Source organism: Canis aureus, chromosome 15 (assembly GCF_053574225.1).
Source record: "Canis aureus isolate CA01 chromosome 15, VMU_Caureus_v.1.0, whole genome shotgun sequence".
NCBI classification, from domain to species: Eukaryota; Metazoa; Chordata; class Mammalia; order Carnivora; family Canidae; genus Canis; species Canis aureus.
In genome coordinates this window covers 31,565,685-31,573,742 of record NC_135625.1, presented here as the reverse complement: position 1 = coordinate 31,573,742, position 8,058 = coordinate 31,565,685, and the positions used below count along the sequence as shown (strand labels likewise).

Here is an 8,058-nt window from a genome sequence, read left to right as displayed (position 1 = left end):
CCTTTCACAGCCAAATCATGATGACTCTGGATTCCTACCCACCAACTTCCCAGGGGTCTCCCTCAACAAACTTTCCTAAACAGTCCTGAGGTTGCCCACCTTGGTGTGTGAGCTGGTCCTCCCTGCCTTTTGTGGACTGCCAACCCTGGACGTCAGAAATCCAGCCAGCACTCTTAGCCAGATTCCTAACTGCTGCTCCCAGATGGCCCTACCTGCGGGAGGAGGAGCCTGGGGCCATGGCCAGCCTGGTCAAGGTCATCTGGCTTTCTGTAGAGATTGCCCTCTGCTGCCAGTGTCCTGCTCTCCCGGGCACGGTCCAGTCTCTATTTAGCATCTGAGATCACCACGGAGTTAAGCTTTTGCCTGGTCACTTGACTGTTTAAGCTTCATCTCCTGCACCAGTGCTCGACCTCCTCTGGGTACAGCTGCCACTTCTCGGCTCCCTCACTGGCGGGTGCTCTCCATCAAATGGCATTAATCGGACCCTCGGAGAGCCATCGGATGCCCTACTTTCCCAGAATGCAAGGGATTTCATTAACCACTTGATCCAACTTCTCATTTTACAGAGGTTAAAAGATGTTTTCCAAGGCCAAACACATAACCATATAATTTTATTGATATTTAACTTTATTACCAATCTGTTGTAGAGTCATCCTTGAGCTGATGTGAAAAAGCCCCACCGACCGGGTGGCTTCAACAACAGGAATGGGTGGTCTCACAGTTCTAGAGATGGGAAGCCTGAGGTCCAGGTGTCAGAGGGTGGGCTCCTTCTGTGGCTGTGAAGGAGAGTCTGCTCCACGCTCAGTGTTCCGCTGGTGACCCGTGGTGTTCCTTGGCTCTAAGATGATGTGTCATTGTAATGTGTGCCTTCATCTTCACATGGTGCTCTCCCTACATGCCTGATTCCAAATTTGCCCTTTGTCTAGGGACATCAGTCAGATTAGCTAGAGGTCCAGCCTACTCCAGTGAGACCTCGTTGAAATAATTACATCTGCAATGACCCTATTTTCAAACTAGGCCTGCCCTGAGACACTGGTGGTCAGGACTTCAGCATCTGAATTTTAGGGGCCATATTTCAACCCGTAACATCTGTCCTCATCTTCACATGTGATTAGAGCTTGTCAAGATGAGAAGATCATGAATTTGGGGAAGCAAGCACGATTGTTTTGTGGCAGAGATGCTCTGTGTTTACCTTAAAAAGAGTCAACCTTCAGGGCTCCCGGGCAGCTCAGTCAGTTAGGTATCCAACTCTTGGTTTAAGCTCAGGTCATGATCTCTGAGTCATGAGATCGAGCTCTGTGTGGGATTCTCTGCTCAGTTCAGAGTCTGCCTGAGAATTTTTCCCCATCTGCTCCTCCCCTACCCCATTGCTCCCCCCTTTTCAAATAAATAAATAAAATCTTAAAAAACAAAACAACAAAAAAACATGTCAACCTCCAAAACAAACTCCATCTTCTTTCTGTCTTTTAAACTACTTTTCAACAAAAAACGGATAATGAAGGCTCATCAATGTGTCTACAGGGTATCTGAGGGCACTGGGTGCAATCAGAACCCCGAGCCCTTTCAGGGGAACAGCCAACGTAGACGCTCTTTGTGGCTGGCCACTTTTATTCCAGCCTCGCATTCAGAGCCTCCCCCAGAAGCCACTGACATTTATTTAGAAACTAATTGTGCTGCGGTTTGGGACTCGAAATGGAAAAAGTTCAGCTCACATTGCAATCCATCTTGGAATGAAATGGCTGTTGTGGCACCAGAAGAAAATCGTTCCATTAAGTCAAAGGCAAACCTCAATTCAAAGGACAGAAAGGCCAGAGCCTTGAGCTTCGGGGCTCTGTGTCATAGCCATGCTGGCATTTTAATAGCATTTCAGTCCCCGTAACACTCAGCTTCTACGCCTGTAAAACTCCCTTTCTCTCCCTTCTTTTCCCCTCACAGTTACTCCGAATTATCCACAAGCATTTTAACCACAGCTACATTCTCTTCTCAGACTGGTCTGATCCTCCTCTTCCAAGAAAGCTATGCCTCCCCCTCTACTATTTGGTGGTGGTGGGGGGAGGTCCCCATCCTCTGAATCACGACCGCGTTTAAAATCTGGACCCCCCTCATCCAACACACAGGAGAAAACCCTGGAGGACACCTATTTTGCTGCAAACACATGTATCTGGATTCCCCAGGAGCACGTTAGGAATGGAGAAGCTTGGGTTCCACCCAGACCTGCTGAGCCGGAATCTGTATCTTAAGATGCTCTGTGAGTGGGATGCACAGTAGATTCGAGAAGCACACTCTTGCAGGTTTAGAGCTGGGTGTGGGCCCTCAAGAGCTAATTGTCAAACCAGTGAATGACTCCTTATCTCTCTGGTGCATATTTCATCCTCTCTGGGCTGGCTTCTGTTCGTGGTCATAGAATGCAAACTATCATCAGCATTCATTATTTGTCTCCCCAGGCCCACTTAGTTCTCTATAAAACAATCAATATTTTGATATGACTCATAGGATGCTTAATCTGAATTTCTGATTCAAACATAAACACTTGATTTTCTGCTGTTTTGGATTCTCTGTGTCATTGTTTTAACAACTCAAGGACATTGGGCATTATCATCAGTTAAAAGCGAACTTTCTGTATTTTTAAAAGGGAGCATTAGAGAATGTTAACCATGAAGGGGATCTTAGGAGTCATTAAGATCAGCCTCCCCACTTGGCAGATGAGGAAACTGAGTCATGGTAGAGTCGAAGACTTAGACAAGTTCACGCATGTCAGAGTGTCAGGAACCCATACCTTTGGGCTCTGGTATGTGTGTTCTGTGCCACCACACACTGGTTCATGCCACCCTGGGCTGGTTAGCAGATTGTACGAGGTGTCTGGCCTGGTAACTTCTCACCTCTAACCAAGGAGAGAAGACTGGAAGCTGAATGTAGTTTTTCCTGCTGTGTCCTACCCTTTGAGCTCTGCTCCGACCACCCCAGTGAGAGAGGAGAGTGAATGAAATGGCAGCCTTCACTGTTGTCACTGTCATAATAAAATGCTGCTTAAGGAGTCTGCAACCTGTCCCACCTACCAGGGACCTCAAGGGGGGAGCATTCTGATTAGATGTCTGGAAACACTGAGAGGACGCACCATCTGCAGATCACAGGTGCAACCACATGAAATATGCCTTTGCCTCTCTACCTTCTATGTGTTTTCACAACACCAAGGGGCCACCAGCAGTAGAGACACTCAGAAAGCAAGCTCCCAGGCTCTGATTAGTTAACTCATTTGACTAACTGAGGGGCAGGAAGATGCCACTGGAGGGCAAGAGCTATGGGGTTTTCCTGAGGGTCATTGACCGTGGGCACATGGAGCTCTCTAAGTCCAAAGCCAGTGTTATCACATCTCCACCAGCCCCACGTCCACCCACACCATTCATCAAGTGGCTGCCCGGGCCATACCTGGGCTAGGTGTTCTAGGTCTGTTACTAACACCCACCACTAGCCTTTCTCACTGATACACATCCTGAGGCCCAGAGGATGAGTGATCTTTCTCCCAGTGATATCAATTAGAATACATGTTGGGGCAGAGCAGAAATCATAAAGTATGAAGCCTGAAGAGTATGTGAAAGACAGAAAGGATCATCTCCAGGCTGACCTAGAGATGGCCCAGGAATAAATATGCAATATTTATATTATATATATTCTGATCAATATTTATTTATTTAAATCCCTACATAGGTATTTTACTTATTTTACATAAAAATAGATGTGTTGAATACAGATTAGCTGGAGCTCATACACACACACAACCCTAATCTCATATGTATGTATATACATGTATCTCATATCTCATACATATTTCATACATAAAAATAAGCCTATATATATATGTATATTTATATGCAGACATAATCTCTGGGTCTATGGGTCTAACCTGCTCTCACTCCTTAAGGATATTTTTCTTGGGCTATTCTTCCTTTCTGGCATCTCCACAGGACTAGAAAGGGACGCCGATGTCAGGAGAGTTTTTTTCTCAAAGAGTGCTGAGAAAAAAAAAAAAAAAACCGAAACCAATGCCACCTGTAGTGAGTCGGTCTGTCCATGAGGTGGTGGTGTTAGTACAACGGAAGCAGGAGGGAATAAGGTCAGGGCAAGGAGACGTGCCAATCAAATTGATCATGGAATGATAAACCCATGCCACCTCCACAGATTCCCATCCCCATGTCAGACAAATGCCTGGCCTGGGCCTCCAGGGTGTTGGAGATTTCGCAAACAGATCTTCTCAGCTCCTAGACCAGCCCAACTGAAGGCTTGGAAGCAGCCCAAGGGAAGGGGGCTGAGAAAAGCCATGAGGAGTGCTGGCCACGTCAAGTGGACTTGAGTGGGACGCCCCCACGGTACCTGGACACCCCTGTGCATTCCCTGGCCTGTGGGGGCTGTCATCTGCAGTCACTGATCGCCACGGGAAGCGTTCCAGCCAACACACAAAGCCTGGCGCTGAGTCTCCAGGAGCCCTCAGCCTCCTTGGCAAGCTTCTTCTGCCCTTTCAGCACACACCTGGAGGCTCCCGCTGGGCAGAGTCTGTAGAGACAGGACCCAGGTCAACAAAAGAGCTGTGCATATTGAAAACATTCCCAAACCCCACTCTTTGCGAGCAACTGCTGCTGAAGTCTGAAGCACACTGAAACAGATATTCCCTCTCTGCATGATCTTTGAGGAGAAAAAAAGATGCTAGGAAAATAACTCACCACTAAAACCTTCCCTGGGGCCATAGTCTTGTTTTCTAGTTTTATGAAGTTCCATTTCCATGTGAAAAAAAGTACCCTGTGTCTTCACCAGAGAGAAGGGAAAAGTCACCTTGGTTGACTCTGTCTGCTATGGGCCAGGCATTTTACATTGTCACTCTCAGTCCATCAAAGCCCTCGTTCTTTGGGACTTCACAGAGAGGCAAGCGAAGCTCTGAAAGGCGACGGGACTTGTGTCAGGTGTAGAAGTGTTGCAGATCCAGGTCTCTTTGGCTTCCTTCATTCTATCGCCTGTTATGTAGGTGTTTTTGAATGAAAAGTGGTAACAATTATATAATAACACCCCTGCACATTTGGGTGGCCCTTTGTACAGTACACACATGCCTTTCGGTTGCCCAAGACCTGCTCAGACAAATCCTAGCACTGAGGTCCACCCCCTTCTGCTCTAATTCTCTCCCTCATTCCTCTCACCAGCCCCAAGCGATGGGTAACCCCAGCTGAGCTGGCCCTTGCTCCCCAACTCACTGTTTTCCTGCTGACTGATTGCTGGTGGGTGGCTGCCACCGACATCCCTGCCCTTGGGGCTTCTGGGGTCGTGGATCCTGGGTGGGCCCAGCATGATGAGGTGCTAGAAGGGGGCTGTTCCACATAAGCAAATTTGGCCTGTCTCTCAATTTTCCTGAGGGTCAGCCTTGGCTGATGCTGAGCAAAGTGTCAGTGACGAGGGCCCTCCTCAGCACAGCCTGGCTTCCTTTCTCATCTGCCAACAAAGGTGGTCTTTTGGTCAAAGCCCCTACATTTGGAAAATAAGTCTTTTTTTTTTTTTTAAGATTTTATTTATTTATTTTAGAGAAAGAGAGAACACAAGTCAGGGAAGTGGTAGAGGGAGAAGCAGAAGGTGAAGGGAAGAATCTCAAGCAGACTCCCAGGTGTGGGCAGAGCTTGATCTCACAACCTTGAGTTCATGAGCCGAAATCAAGAGTTGGACACTTAAACGATTGAGCTACCCAGGCGCCCTGGAAAATAAGTCTTATATGTAACTCCAAAGTCAAATTGGACCCAAGAGTGAAATGGATCTGCATGGAAGGGGAATTAGAAATCTAATAAGCTCTGGGGTACTCTGAGTTTGCTATGTAGCAGTAAGAATAATGTGAGACATTTACTGAGTTCCTACTGTAGACCAAGCTCTATTCTAAGTGCTCCACTCTATCAACTTCTTGCTTCACAACCCTGTCCAATACACACTATTTGTGCCTTCTGGGCACAAAGAGATATAGTGACTTGGCTGAGATCCCACAGCTAGTAAAAGAAGTCCAAATTCAAATTCGTAACCTCCTCCCTGTCATACCAAAATGGCCCTTGACCTCCCAAAGCCATGCTGGATGTTTCCTACGGGTTGTGAAGCTCCACTGAGATCTTGTTATTTAGGATCCTTGAGAGAAGCCCCAGGACAAACCGATCTCTGTGCACCAAATGGTTGGAGAAGTACTATTAATAGTAACCCATCATGAGTCTTGAAGCTCTTCTTGTTTTCAGTCTTTCCTAGTTTGCTCCCAGATCCTTCCTTTTTTGTCTGTCATGCAGCTATTCAGCTCCAGTGTGGCCAATTGAGTGAAGGAGGTCTGAGTACCCTAAGTCACGACTCAACTCTGCATGTTCAAGTTTTGTGTATTTCAAAGTCAACAGTGGCAAGAATGGGGCAGTGTCCACCCTGGTGGACCGTATCAAAGTATATTCTTCATCTTAGTCCATGTGGGCTGCTGTAACAAAAAATTACAGACTGGGTGGCTTATAAAGGACAGAAATTTATGGCTTACAGTTCTAGAAGCTGTAATCCCAAGATCAGGGTGCCAACATGATGGGGTGAGGGCCCTGTTCCAGACCGCAGACTTCCCGTTGTAGCCTCACATGACAGAAGGGGCTGAGGAGCTCTCCCGGGTGTCTTTTGTAAGAACACTAATCCCATTCATGAAAGCTCCACCCTCATGGCCTAATCACCCCGAAGGCCCCACCTCCTCATACCCCCACCGTTGGCTTTGGGGGTTAGGATTTCAGCATATGAATTTTGGGGGAGACACAAACATTCAGACCCTAGAACTCTTGAGTCTTTACTGTGGCCTCCCGACTCAGATTCCAGCCTGTAGCTTACACAGGTGAACTGTACTGTGTTCACCCTTATCTTGGCAATAAGGCCATGTGGTTGTTTTGTGTGTTGGTCTTTTTGGTGCCAGTATCCAGGAAATGGGTTTAATTGAAGCTGTAAAGAGAATTTGTCAGGAACACAGAATACACTTCACTGCATATGCTCACTAACAGACACTGTCAATCTAATTAGAGAGCTTGAATTATTAAAGCTTTGGGCTGCAGGTCACCGAGTCACCATGGACACATGCCAGAGTGGCATTGGATTAGGGAGCAGCTGGCTCACAACCGGTTGTTATTTGGACCCCCCCAAATTCGTTTGATTATAACTCATCTCCATCACGAAGCCCTGGCGGTCTGTTCCAGGCCTGATCCAAAAGACAGAGCTCTGAATTGGCTCAAGTCCTGGATGCTGGTCCTAAGGCCACAGTTGACTCTTGGGGTCTTTGGTCAGTCCTTTTTCTTCTCAGGGCCCCCATATTCCCACCTGTACCGTGTAGCTACAAATATTTGCTTAGGATCATTTTAGCAGCTGTGAAGTGTCCCGGGATCTTTGAATGAAAGACGCTCTATTAAAGCTTAGGAACCAAGTGACGACTCTGGCCCCATCCACACTACAGAGCTCTGCAGGAGACAGACTGGACCCATTCATCCTTCATACAGTTCCTAATTTTATTCTAAAGCCTCACTGTTGGCCAAGGCTGGTCAGAGAACCGAGCAGTCTTAGCACTTTCAAAGTACCTTCTATTTCATAGGGTTGCTTTTTTTCTTTTTCTTTCTTTCTTTCTTTTTTTTTTTTTTTAACCATTGCATATTAGCAAAGGTAAAACTACCATGCAAGGAAAAGAACAACCATGAAAGGAAGAGGCCTTTCTATTTTTTTTTTTGGTATATTTTTTTATTGGAGTTCAATTTGCCAACATAAGCATAACACCCAGTGCTCATCCCTCCAAGTGCCCCCCTCAGTGCCCATCACCCAGTCACCCCGTCCCCCCTCTCACTTCCCCTTCCACCCCTCCTTGTTCGTTTCCCAGAGTTAGGACTCTCTCATGTTCTGTCTCCCTCTCTGATATTTCCCACTCATTTTCTCTCCTTTTCTCTTTAATCCTTTTCACTATTTTTTAATTCCCCGAATGAACGAAGCCATATAATGTCAGTCAGCATAATACCCTCCAGTTCCATCCACGCTGAAGCAAATGGTAGG

General features: G+C 46.8%; 1 long non-coding RNA gene across 1 annotated transcript; it reads right to left on the bottom strand.

Annotated features, from left to right (window-relative positions):
• Positions 1-3,668: 3,668 nt before the first annotated feature.
• On the bottom strand, positions 3,669-7,787 carry LOC144284456 (uncharacterized). The gene is made up of 2 exons (XR_013352863.1): positions 4,716-7,787; positions 3,669-4,548 (listed from the first exon to the last, which is right to left on the bottom strand). It is a non-coding gene; the product is annotated as an uncharacterized LOC144284456 (long non-coding RNA).
• Positions 7,788-8,058: the final 271 nt, after the last annotated feature.